This window comes from Schistocerca nitens, chromosome 2 (genome assembly GCF_023898315.1).
Source record: "Schistocerca nitens isolate TAMUIC-IGC-003100 chromosome 2, iqSchNite1.1, whole genome shotgun sequence".
In the NCBI taxonomy this organism is placed as follows: Eukaryota; Metazoa; Arthropoda; class Insecta; order Orthoptera; family Acrididae; genus Schistocerca; species Schistocerca nitens.
In genome coordinates, this window is record NC_064615.1 from 631557270 (window position 1) to 631570812 (window position 13543).

Genomic DNA, 13543 nt, shown 5'->3' on the forward strand with positions numbered 1-13543 from the left:
ATACTATCAAGTAGTTCAGAGCATTCTTGTGAAATATCACAACAAAAACTCACTTATGTAAGCTGACCAAAGTGCCCTCACTCCCATGTGCAATAGCGTTCTGGTCAACTAATGTATAATGAAGGCAAGCAAATGAGATGGCCTTTTCTACATGAAGGCACTAGAGTTACTAAACTACTGGAAGCTATACAAGCATATCTTTGTGGACCAGTGGAAGTTGTGTTGTTAGGTGATGCAAAGTATTTCCTCATTTTGAAAGATGATTAATAGCCAAGTAGAATTTATGTATTTCCTAAAGACAAAATAGTGGAAAACCAGCAAGAAAGAAAAATGTACCAGTGAAAACAGATAATAGGAAAGAATTTTGTTGTGTGAGTTTTGACAGCGTGCTGAAGAATCATGGGGTTATACATCAGTTGATTAACAGTTATATATCAAAACAAAATGGTTTAGCAGGTAGGTTGAACAGAGCTGTGACAGAAAAGGCAAGATGTTTACTATTTGATGGTAAAGCTAACAAAAGCTTTTGGGCTGAAGTTGTCAATAATGCAGTATATTTGCCCAGTTGGTGAAAGACAGTGGTGGCTGCTATGTAGATAAAAAATGGTTCATGATGCCACTCAACTAGAAGTTTATGTTAGTGCCACCAGATGGTAGCACACTATGGCAGTTTTATCCCCATTCACGTGGATAAATCCTGCTAGATGATAGCACACTCCTCAGACATGCAGATTCACTCACTATATACTGTACTAAAATTAGATCAGACAACAATAGATGTACTGACAGTAAACCTATTTTGTAGGTTTGTGAATGAGCTATAGTATATTAAGTTATACATTTTGTCATACACTAATCCACTTGAGGCAACATAAGGGCCTAAAGCACATCACCATAGATTGTGTGATTGTTGCATTTTATTCATGCTTCTGAAATCTGTCGATCTTATGGTGATTAGGGTTTATCTGTGCTGTAGGCCCACACTGTGTATATACAAAAATTCACAAAAAGCTGTATCACTGGATCTCTAATATTCACTTAAATGTGGGATCAACGGCAGTGTGCTTTAGGCCATTATGGATCTCAGTGCCTCCTTTGTATTCTAGTAAAATAACCATCTTGGTAGACATTACTACTCAATTTTAATCGTTTCCACAAATGGCATTTTGTGTTTGAGGTTGGTTGTTTACTGTGTGGGAATGGGCTTCTGTGCACAGTGTAAACATGAACTATGTTGAATCTGTTTAAATGCTAACAGAAAAGCAAAGCTGTGAGGATGGGTCATGAGTTGTGCTTAGGTAGCTCAGTTGGTAGAGCACTTGTCTGCAAAAGGCAAAGGTCCCAAGTTCTAGTCTCAGTCAGGTACACAGCTTTGATCTGCCAGGATTTTTCACATCAGTGCACACTCTGCTTAAAAGTGAAAATCTCATTGTGGGAACAGAAAAGTAAATTAACAGGAAAAGTTAGCCACAAAGGAACTAGGGCCTCTGAGAATAGATGCTTTGATTGAGAGAGTGACAAAATCAAATAAGCGTGACTACAAATGAACATTTAAAAAAGAAGTGTACAGTTAGCACAAGTTGTTGTGTGGGTGCAATGTAAGAATACCTGATTTTCAGCCCAGAAGTAAATTCGTAGATTTGTCCGAAAAAATGGAAAAGCAATGCCCTCTTACTAAAAATGAGAAGTGGAGAATTGCAACAATTTACACATTTTTTCATTATTGCCCTAAACTGTACTTCATTATGTACAAAATAACAAAATTCCACAAAAACAGTTCTTTCCTTTGTCAGATAAGTTATGCATATTATTACTATCATTATTATTATTACCGTTGTTATTAATATTATGGCGTGTGTTATACATATAACACAGAAAACACCATTTACTTTCACTATGTAATATTTTTATTGGCACAAGATAAATCAAAACACAAAGAAATAGTTTTCATCAATCACGGTAACAGTCATGACGAATGTCCCACACCAACCAGTCAACAACCAAAGTAAGTAAAACGAAGTACAAAAAAGCAAAGATATTAATATTTTCTGGCAGTTCTACCACAGAGCCCCCCCCCCCCCCTCGAGGAGTGCGGAGCGCATAGGAGGAGTGATGAGGAGTAAGTGATAAAGGGAAGGTAAACATTTAAGGCAAGACATAATCTTGAAGTCTGAGAGGTGGCCATACGGTGCGGCCAGCATGGGTGATAGCAATAGGGGTAGGAGGATTCGGGGAAGACGAAGGAGAAGGGGGGGTTACTCTTATAAATAAAACATTATTGGAGTCTACATAGGCTGAAATGTCATTTTGTGAAGTACCAGGAGCCACATTGAAGCACTGTAATAGCTTAATGTCTGTCTGGTCAGATGGCACAGAATTGTTTTGAATTTCAAATAAAAAAAGAAAAGTGTCCACAAGTTGTATTTTTATAGAGTCCACATCATAGTCACTCAAGTTCACTTGAAACACTAGTTCATTACTGCTGGCACTCGGAGGCATGAAGTATAGAAGAGGGGGCCTTGACTTGAAGAGAGTGTTTGATTAGCTTGTGGAGAAGGGAGAGGACAGGCCTCTGGAGTTTCCTGCAAAACCAATTCATTAACATGTATGTTGGTGTCATTAAGGATCCATGCTGGTTTCAAGTGCTCAATGGACACGACAGATGGTTTGTTCTTAAAGAGGATCGTATAAGTATTTTCAGAGCGTGACAGGACCCGGTATGGGCCAGTGTAGTGTGGAGCAAGGGGTGGATGCGTGGCGTCTTCTCTAAGCATCACATAGTTACAAGAACTGAGGTGTGGGTGAATGAAAACCGGAGGGGTAGCATGCGATCGAGGTTGCGGAAAACGTAACTTGGTGATATGCTGTCGAACCTGTCGTACCAACTCGGGAAGTTGATCCTCGGGAAGTAGAGTAGGGTCATCAAGAAAATCCGCCGGAAGTGCGAGGTTTTCTCTGTAGACCATCTCAGCAACTGACGCTTTAAGGTCTTCTTTGAAAACTGTCCTCCAACCTAAAAGGACCCAGGGGAGTGCCTCATTCCAAGAGGAAGAATGACACATGAGAGCGACCTTCAGGGTACAGTGCCATCGTTCTATTAGGCCGTTAGATTGCGGGTGATAGGCTGTAGTTCTGAATTTGTTGATACCACACAGTTGACAGAGGCGAAGTGAAGTAGAGCAACCAAAACGAGAAAGCCAATGGTGTACAAAAGTGTTAGCTACAGTGTCGGCCGTAATGTCCATGATGGGGATAGCCTCTTCCCAATGTGTGGTACGATCTATCATGGTCAGTAAGTAATGGAAGTTGTTAGATATCGGTAACGGACCAACGGAATCTACCTTAGTGCACAGTAAATTTGCCTAATGGGGGCTTGGTATGTTTGTGTATTTTGGCTCTCTGGCAAGGTATGCATACTCTCACCCACTGATTACAATCTCTTTTTACATTAGGCCAAATGTATCTCTCTGTAATGACGCGCGTAGTCGTGCGAATGCTTGGGTGAGCGAGATTGTGGATTGTGTCGAAAACGTCTTTCCTCAGAGCTTTAGAGACTATAGGACGAGGATGACCTGTTTTAATGTCACAATACAAAGAGGAATCATCATTAGGGAAGGGATGTAGGGCAATTTGTAAGGAAGTATCAGAGTCAGAGAAAAGGTGCTGTATCTCTGGGTCGGATAGCTGAAGCTCGCGTAAGCGGTGAGGATCAATAGCTTTCTTCAGGGAGGACAGGCGTGACAGGTAGTCTGCTGCAACATTGTCATTACCCCTGATATATTGAAAGTCTGAAACATATTGTAATACCAAATCCATATTGTGAAACCTTCTGTGGAGTACATCTAATGCTGGTTTGTGGAGAGCCTCGACAAGGGGCTTGTGATCTGTGTAAACTGTCACAAGTCGGGCTTCAATATCTGTATGAAAGTACTTTACGGCCTCATAAATGGTGTAAAGTTCACGATCAAATGTGGACAACTTTCTTTGTGTTTCGGTGAGCTTTTTTGAAAAGAAACACAGGGGTGTAGTACCTGTTGGTAGGGTCGTTGCCAAACTGCACCAATGGCATTATCGCTAGTGTCTGTGGTTATTGTCAGGGAGGCATCAGGGTGAGGGTAAGACAGGGTAATAGCATTCACCAAGGCGTACTTAAGTGAGTCGAAGCCTCGCTGCATGGTCTGATCTCATTTTATGTGTCTGTCACCTGTGGTATTCTTTCCCTTTAAGGCCTCAGTGAGAGGGGCTTGAAGAGATGCCGCATGTGGAATGTGGAGTCTAAAAAAATTTACCATTCCGGGGTATCTACGTAGCTCTTTATAGGTTTTAGGGAGGGGAAGGTCAAGTATTTGTTGCACTCTGTCTGAGGTGGGACGAATGCCCTCATTATTGACCAAATGTCCCAGGAAAATAACCTGTGGCTTCTCCAGTTGGGATTTGTCATGATTAATCTCAACTCCGTGTCATGCCAATCTATCAAAAACCTGTTGGAGGTGTTGTTTGTGTTCCTCGGCAGTTGTGGAGAAAATAATAATGTCGTCTAGGTAGGCATAGCAAAAATTAAGGCCACGTAGAATGGTGTCAATGAATCTTTGCCAGGTCTGGGTGGCATTCTTCAATCCATAAGGCATAAACAAATATTCATATTGTCCAAATGGGTGATGATAGCGGTTTTGGGGATATCTTCTGGGTGCATCGGAATCTGATGGTATGCCTTTTTGCAGTCTAACACAGAGAAAAAATTGGCACTGAACATGGATTGTGAAAAATCGTGGAGGTGTGGGACAGGGTAGTTATCAAGTATTGTTCTGGTGTTCAAACACCTATAGTCTCCACAGAGTCGAAAGGAATTGTCCTTTTTGGGAATGTCATGTATTGGGGAAGACCACGCACTGTCCGAGGGGCGGACTATACCCAAGCGTAAAAGTTCATTAATACATTCTTTGGTAGCGGTAAGTTTTTTGCATTGAGGCGTCAGGGGCTAGAATGGACAGGCGGTCCCTCAGTTGTGTTAAGCCTGTGACAGACGCTCGTAGTAATGGCCTTGATTTTGTGAATAGGTGTGGCCGAAATACATGGAGGGATGCAGGAAGGAGCAACGTTATCGTCGGTGCATGGTAAGTATGAAAGGGAACTAACCTGAAATACGTTATCATTGAACAGTAGTTAGTGAAAGCTGCAGTGTTGTCCGCGGAGCTGCGCTGTGCGACAGCCAGTGGGGTTCCATTGACTATGGTGTTACTGCACGAAGGAATCGTTGTGCGCGCATGTGCGGCGCTGCCTGTAATAGCTGTCGCCTCTGTGTTTTGGTGAAAGGTGGACGGTGAAGCGCAGGGTGGGGGGTTGCTGAGTGGGTCATGGCAGGTGCTGTTGTGGCTGTGTATAAACAGCGGTGCAGTATGCAGGTCCCGTGTAGTTTCGTGCGTGTTATTACTTTTAATCTTGATCTCCTCTCTAAACCCGCGCAAATCATCAGTCAGGACATCACAACGTTGAAGTAGCTTTGCATTGTCTTCAGACAGTTGGTCGATTTCAAGGTGTTGCATAACTAAGTTCACTACGGCAGCTTTGACCTTCAGATAGAACAGAAACTGTCTCTTTGTCTTGTTGACAGGATGTATTCGAGCTACATTCTGTCGGCGTGGATGGGGAAAATCTTACCGAAAATTTTTGTTTAAAATCCACTGAGCAGAGGGCAGGTGTAATTAAGTCCAAAGAAAAGTTATGAGCAGTTAAGAAGTCGATTTCTACTACCGAAAATGTCCATTCATAATTATGTGCATCATCAAAGTAAATGCGAAGTTGCGTTACACCATAAACCTTTAATGAGGAATTGTTGGCTGCTCTGATTTGGTGCGGCAAATGCGTGATTGTAGAAGTGACCATTGAACGTGGAATGATGCTCACATCGGCACCAGTGTCCACTAAAAACCATTTCTGAGAAGCTATATCCTGGATATACAAACGTCCAAGAGAATACTTCGGAAGTACTAGCCTGTGATCTGTTAGGCGACTTGACGTCACAGTGCGGACCGGTGCGCCTATAGTGGCCCACCGTGTGTGTTTTGGTGCATTGCACAGGGTGAGCGGCAATCCCTGGCTGTATTACCGTAAACGGAGTGATACCAGCAGAGAGGATAAACTTGCTGATCCTGTGTTGTTACCGGGTGAATGACGTCACTTGAAGCTGTGGTATGGGATGGTGAAGGACAATGTGGAATCTGGTGCTCAGGCAGTGTACTCTGTCTGTTGTTTTGGAAAGATTGGCCTCTGCCACGTGGGGGAGGTGTAATATCGAGGGGGTCACACGTAGATAACTTTCTTCTGTTGATTATCTTATATGCGGCATCGGCCAGCAATAATTTCGCTTGTAGAGGTTCCTGATCGTGTGATAGGAGCTGCAGTTGGATAGCTTGCAGCAGCTTTCCAACCCAGAAAGAAAGTAAAGCTTCATCTGACATAGTTTTGCTATCGAAGACTGCTCTGATACGTCGCCACAGTTGTGAAGGAGTTGAGTCTTCGAGATGTACATCTTGCAGTATGTATAAAACAGACTCTTGCGCAGTCTTAGCTAGACGTTTGCAGATCTGTTGTTTTGCCAGTGCATAACGATTTGCGGGGGCCGCCGACAGCACTAAGTCCTGTACCCACTCAGCATGGTCCTCTAGGGCATTAATAAGTGCAGTAAATTTAGCACTGTCTGAATCAATGTTTAGGGCAGTGAATATAGTCTCTGCCAAAATAAACCATGTATGTGGATTGTCCATCATGAACCTTGGTAATTTAGGAATTTTCTCACTCTTGTGTTGTGGATGTAACAGATTTGATAGCACAGTGGACAGGAGTGGCGGAGTGTTTATGAAGCTGTCACTTGCGGCATTCGCGGCATCTGGTTTAAAAACGGCTGGTGCTGGAGGCGCGGCAGGCACAGCCGGGGCTGCGGAAACAATCGGGGCAGGACAACTGTCCAACCAGTAATTGTTGTCACTGAAATTTGTACCCATCTGTTTTTGTAGCGAGTCTTGTAGTGGGTGGGGAGAGAATGTGTCCAAAACCGATTTATCAGCAATATATGGGGAGCTCCAAGTGATCTGTGGGCTCGAAAAGTCTGTGAGGTTCATAGTGTTGGGGCAGTGTTGCACACTACATGTCACAGGAGGTTGTACATATGACACACTGTGAGTCACAAATTTAGGCACAGCACTCATGATTGGTTTGTTATAGACGAACATAGAAAAAGATTTCATAGCAGGTGACATCAATGACGATGTAGAAAGAGTCCACAACGGCATTGTTGATGACGGAGAAAACTCCACGGCATTGTACTTATCTTCCAATTTTATCCCAGATGTTGGTGGCATTGTGCTTAGGAAACCATGGAAAGGCAGTGTAGAGGCACCATTAGTATCATGTTGTAGTCCGAAAGGAGTGGAGGGTGAGCGATGTGGAGATGTCGAAGTAAACGGCCACATTATCGAATCGGACGTATGTTGCGCGTCGGAGGTCACCAGTATGGCGTGTGTTATACTTATAACACAGAAAACACCATTTACTTTCACTATGTAATATTTTTATTGGCCAAAGATAAATCAAAACACAAAGAAATAGTTTTCGACAATCACAGTAACAGTCATGATAAATGTCTCACACCAACTAGTCAACAACCAAAGTAAGTAAAACGAAGTACAAAAAAGCAAAGATATTAATATTTTCTGGCAGTTCTGCCACAATATTGGCAGCTGTAGTTGAATAAACTTGTTGATAAGCATAACTGTTATACAGCTATTAATTTCACATTGTCAGATTTATCTGAATCAAAAAACTTGTGAACACCCAGAATGTCACAAGATGCCACTGGTAAAAGGGTTCAAGTTTATTGAATAAAATGTCCTATGAATGGTGGGCTGGCAAGAAACCAACATTTAGTAATCTCAGAATAATTGGAAGCAAAGACATGATGCCCAATTCTAAAATTACAAGGACAAAATTGGAAAAAAGCCAAAAGAAATGATCTTAATATGATATAGCAACAACACAAAAGGCTATAGACTTTATGACCATGAAGCAAATGATGATGTAATAAGTAGAGATGTGACTACAATGAAAAATGTTAGTGATATAGAAACTGAAATAAAGAATCATGAATAAATCATGAGTTCAGTGGGAGAAGGTAAATAAGAAGCTGAGTATGATGCTATACCAAGAGAAGACATCCATAATGCTTCAGAAGATTCATTAAGTCAGAGGAAGAAACTAATACTCAAAAACTTTGTATCACAAGAAGATGAAATGAAGAAGATCAGAAGATGACAATGGCAGTTCAAACCAAATAGAAAATTTGATGATTATTAGGCTTATTTTTCTGCTGGAACTTCAGATCAAATGAAGGACTTGATAAATGTGAAGGAAGACCATTCCAAACATGATGCAAAGGAATGGAAACATCCTATGGATGAAGAGATACAAGCTTTTGAAGACAACAGTGCATAGGACATGATAAAGCTTCCAGGTGTTGTGGAGTGTAGATGGATTTTCGAGAAAACAGTTAACAGTGAATCTTAGATGTAGCATCCTGCTAGGATATTGGCAAGATGATAGATAATTCACTCATAAACCTGGAACTGATTGTGATGAAACTTTTTCTTATGTGGTAAGGTATTCTACACTTAGATTTATAATGGCTTTATCTGTTGAACCAGATTTAAACATCAAACATATTGATATGAAGAAAGCTTTTTAAAATGGTATTCTCACAGAGGAAGTTTTTCTATAAGCAACATGAAGGATAAACTCTTTATTATGATAAAGGAAAAGTTTTTGAGGTTAAAAAAGGCTATGTATGGACTAAAACAATCATCCAGAGTGTGGAATCAAAGAGAAAATGATGTTTCAAATTGTTTATGCTTCAAAACATCAAGACTAGAATCATGCTTGTTTCTAAAACAAAAGGACAAAGGCATTATATACTGATGATTTCTACACTTTTTCCAAATGACAGTTGTGTGACTAAATTCTTGAAACTAAGAGCTAAGATATTTTTAGGGATAGACATCAAATATGGCAAGATTAACAGAGAGTTAGCTTCAACTCAAGAGAAGCATTCTAATTAGCTATTGGAAAGATTCAGTATGACTCTAAAAACTCGTTTTGAAATTAATTTCTTTTCAAACTGAAAAATAAAATAAGGTTAATGATGTTCCTTATCATACACTAATATGTAATGTAATGTATTTGTCAGTACTTTACAAGAACAGATGTTTCTTTCAGTGTGAGCTATTTAAGCCAAAAATGATCATGTGCTAAGAGAATTTTGAAATATTTTAAGGAAACTAAGACTCACTGTCTAAAGTTTACAAAAAGAGATTTAGAATTATGTGGTTTTCTAGATACAGCTTGGCAAACTGCCATTTAGAAAGGAAATCATACAATGATCTTATTTTTCAATTGTGTGACTAGTTTCCTAGAAAAGTACTAAGCAGAAAACCATAGCCCTTTCTCACACAGAGGCTGAGTGTATGGTTTTTTTCTGAGCCTTAGTGAGAGATAATTTATTTAAGTAGCTTACTGCATTAACTGATAAGCTATAACAATTGTGTGAATTTATTTAATGACTAGGATTTTCCCTGTAGCTTCGCCTGCATATGCGTTTGATCCATTTATTGCACACTTATCCTCCTCCCCCTTTCTGTGTCACCTCTTTTTCCTCCATTTCTCTGTCCACCTCATTCTCCCACAGCTGTCTGTTCATCTCCTCCCCTTCCTCTCTCTGTCCATCTCCTCCTCGTCTCTCTGACCATATCTTTGCCACCTCTGTCATTCCATCTCCTCTTCCCCCCTCTCTGTGACCACCTCTTCTGCCCCCTGTCTCTCTGTCTGTCACATCCTCCCACCTCAATCTAGCCATCTCCTCCTTCCCCCTCTCTCTCTCTCTCTCTCTCTCTCTCTCTCTCTCTCTCTCTCTCCCCCCCTCCTCCCCCTCATGTCCATCCCTTTGTGCATCTCCTCTGCACCCTCTCCCTATCCATCCCCTCCTCCCCTCTGCCCATATCCTTCTCACCCCGTCCCTATACATACCCTCCTGCCCACCTCTCCATCCATCCCTTCTTTCCCCCCTCTCTATCAAACCTCCTGCTCCCCCTCCTCTCTCTTTCCATCCTCTTGCACCCATCTCTCTCCATGTCTACCCCTCGTCTACCCATCCCAACCTTCCCCCCCCCCCCCCCCCCCAGCTGAGCCCATCCAAATGTGTAACCCCTGAAAAACATTTGAGAAAGCTGGCTGATACTATTCCCACACAGTATGAATGTCATGCAGGATCTTAAAAAACACATGTCTGTATCTCTATACATTTTATAGATAGAGTGTTGTAACCCCCCCCCCTCCCCCCTCTACATCAATCCACTTGTTGCAAGGAGTTCAAATGTCAAATTTGGCTCACTTCAACCCAGTGGCCTGGGAGGAGTTCTTGTACATACATACACACACTTGGCTTTATTTGTATACTAGCCTTTTCCCCACTGCTTTGCGAGTGTACATTAATGTCATATAATGCACACATCTCTTTATCCAACTGCTCCTCTCCCCTCTGTGCCCATCATCTCCTTGCCTCCCCATCTGTCAGTCTCCTCCTCCCAATTCTCAGCCTCCCCCCTCTCTCTTTATGTCCATTGCCTCCTCCCCCTCCCTGTCACCACATACCCTCCTGCCACCCCTCTCCCTATCCATCCCCCCCCTCTCCCTACCATCATCTCCTGCCCCCTATCTCTCTCCATCTCCTGTATCCACCTCAACTTTCTCCCAGGTATGCCTATCCACACATGTAACCCCTGCAAATGAGGTCAATAAAACAGGCTCTTACTACTCCCACATCACACCTCTTGTGCACTGCATCCTATATGCCAAGGGCTTGGGAACCCTTTTTGTCCCATGATGTTAGGCTCCCATGCTTTAGCAGGCCAATACCACTCCAGCACAACATGCCTGTGCTGGACAGTCTACACATTGGGGGAGGGGGGGGGGGGGGGTATGCTGGAAAACTGTTTCTTGTCCCTGATTTGTAGGCTGCCCTGGAAAGCAGGCAGTATAGCAGGCAGATATGACTCCCACACAACACACCAGTTGTGTAGGGCACCCTGTATGGTAGGGGCTTAAAAAAACATGCATGTCTGAAACTCTGCAAATATTAGAGCTGGAGCATTATTAATTCTCCCTGCCCTTCCACCAGTGTTGGTCCAGAAGGCAAGGAGTTTGTGTATCAAACTTTTGGCTTCACTCGCATACACATTCAAACATATAATGCACACGTTTCGTCTTCCCCATCCCTTCTACAAGGGTGGTTTGAAAAGTTCTTAGAATGGAATAGGAAAAAGTACTTACCTCACTGAAACCTTTTTTTATTTTTCAATGTAGTTTCCTTGTAGACAAATGTACTGGGTCCAACGATATTCCAGTGCCTTGATTCCATCTCAAAAATGAGTTTCCTCCAGGCCTGCAAAACACTTGTCAACTCTGGCTATCAATTCTTCATATGAGGTGAATCTTCCTCCACCAAGAAAAATTTTCAGTTTTGGGAAGAGATGGAAGTCTGATGAAGCCATATCATGTGAATAAGGCAGGTGTGGCAACAATTCATACCTTAGTTCATATAATTTTGCCATAGTGAAGACACACATGTGGAGGCACGCTTTATCTTGATGGAAGATGACTTTCTTCCTGCTAAACCTGGCCATTTTTCACATACCTTTTGTTGCAACTTGTCCAGAAGGTTAGCATAGTATCCTCCAGAAATTGTTTGCCCAGTGGGGGAAATAATCTACAAACAGAATCCCCTTCGCATAACAGAACACTGATGCCATGACCTTTACTGCCAAAGGAATTGTCTTTGCTCTCTTTGGTGGCGGAGAATCAGCATGTTTCCACTGCTTTGAACGTTTTTTGTCTCTGGGGTATATTAGTGCACCCAAGTTACATCTGTGGTCACAAGCTGGTGCAAAACATCTTGTTTGTTTCTCCTAAAATGGGCCAAATATTGTTCCGATATATCCATTCTCATGTGTTTTTGATCCATCATTAAGAGTCGCGGCACCCATCTTGCAGATAATTTTTTCATTTCTAATTCTTCAGTTAAAATGTGATATACACTTTCAGATGACATCTGGCAAGTGTGAACAAGTTCATGCACTTTAAATTGGTGATCCTCCACGATGATTTTGTGCACTTCTGCAATGATTTCTGGAGTAGTGACAGGTCATCATCTAAGCTCTCCTGACCAAATTTAAATTCATTTGACCACTTGGCAATAGTTGAATATGAAGAAGCAGAGACCCCCAGTGTATTCTGGAAATCAACATGAATGTCCTTTGCTTTCATACCTTTCTTTATGAAGTACTTAATCACAGCTTGAATCTCATTTTTTTCCATCTTCACAAATCACTACACAGGAACAACAACAGAGCCATGTCACCACCACAGCTCTCTTCCAAGAGCACTGATGTGGCACATATTTATAGGCAACAGTCCAATGAATATCACATGAACAACTCGTTGCACTAGTGCTGACCTCTCGTGATGATTCTGAGAACTTTCCAAAACATCCTCATACATCATTCTCTGCAACCGCCTAATCATAAGTGGCAAGCCACCTAACTTTTGTGTGGTGGAGGATACGTTTGGTACCATTAACTGATCCCCTCTTTCCTGTACCACTCACGAATGGTGCATGGGAAGAACGATTGTTGGTAAACCTCTGTATTAGCTCTAATTTATTTGATTTTTCTCATTATGGTCATTTCGTGAGATGTATGTGGGAGTCTCATCTGCTCATGAGTGGGAGGCATACTGTCTTAGTGATTAAAGTCTACAGCACAGTCATCAGCAGACACAAATGCTCTGTGTGTTGCTGCAGTTGATTGCATCTCTGCATGACTTAATTCCACATCCTCAGGAAATTCCTGCACAGGCACAGTGGCACTCTTAACCGACTGTCGCATGCTTTTGTTCTGGCACATTGCACCTGTGTACATCATGTGTATTGCAGTAGAGGATTTGTGAAGGGTTGTCAGCTCCAGTGTTGGAACATGTAAATGCCATTCAGCCACATTGCACAGTGCACTATGTCATTCTTGCTGGACACATAACGAAAGTAGCATTTGTATATAAGCCTAATTGGGATAGAAACATGCAGATATTTCACAGTGGATGAATACAGTGGTAGCTATCTACACTAAGAGCTTAGCATAAGCCTAGAAACCTCACAGCATGGGGCACACTCCGGGTGTGTAATCGCACCTCTCAACAGAATAACACAAAACATGTAACGATATAGGTTAAAATTAATGTTCCTTATTAGCTTTTCATTAATTTTCATTAAATATTAATTCACAACACAAGTGCCTACTTGATGTTATCAAAGTAAATGACTCCCAAAGATTACCTGTGGCATAGACCATTACACTCATTTCTATATTTGTCTAAGGATAGATCACAAATTATGAAGATATGTATTGGTTATTGACACAGATGAGAGCAAATTTAGAGGATACATAAT

General features: G+C 41.8%; 1 protein-coding gene across 1 annotated transcript in view; it reads left to right on the top strand.

Annotated features, from left to right (window-relative positions):
* Nucleotides 1-13543, top strand: part of LOC126235215 (dynein axonemal heavy chain 8-like) — a 570318-nt gene that overhangs the window by 524598 nt on the left and 32177 nt on the right. The gene's annotated exons all lie outside the window — the stretch shown is intronic.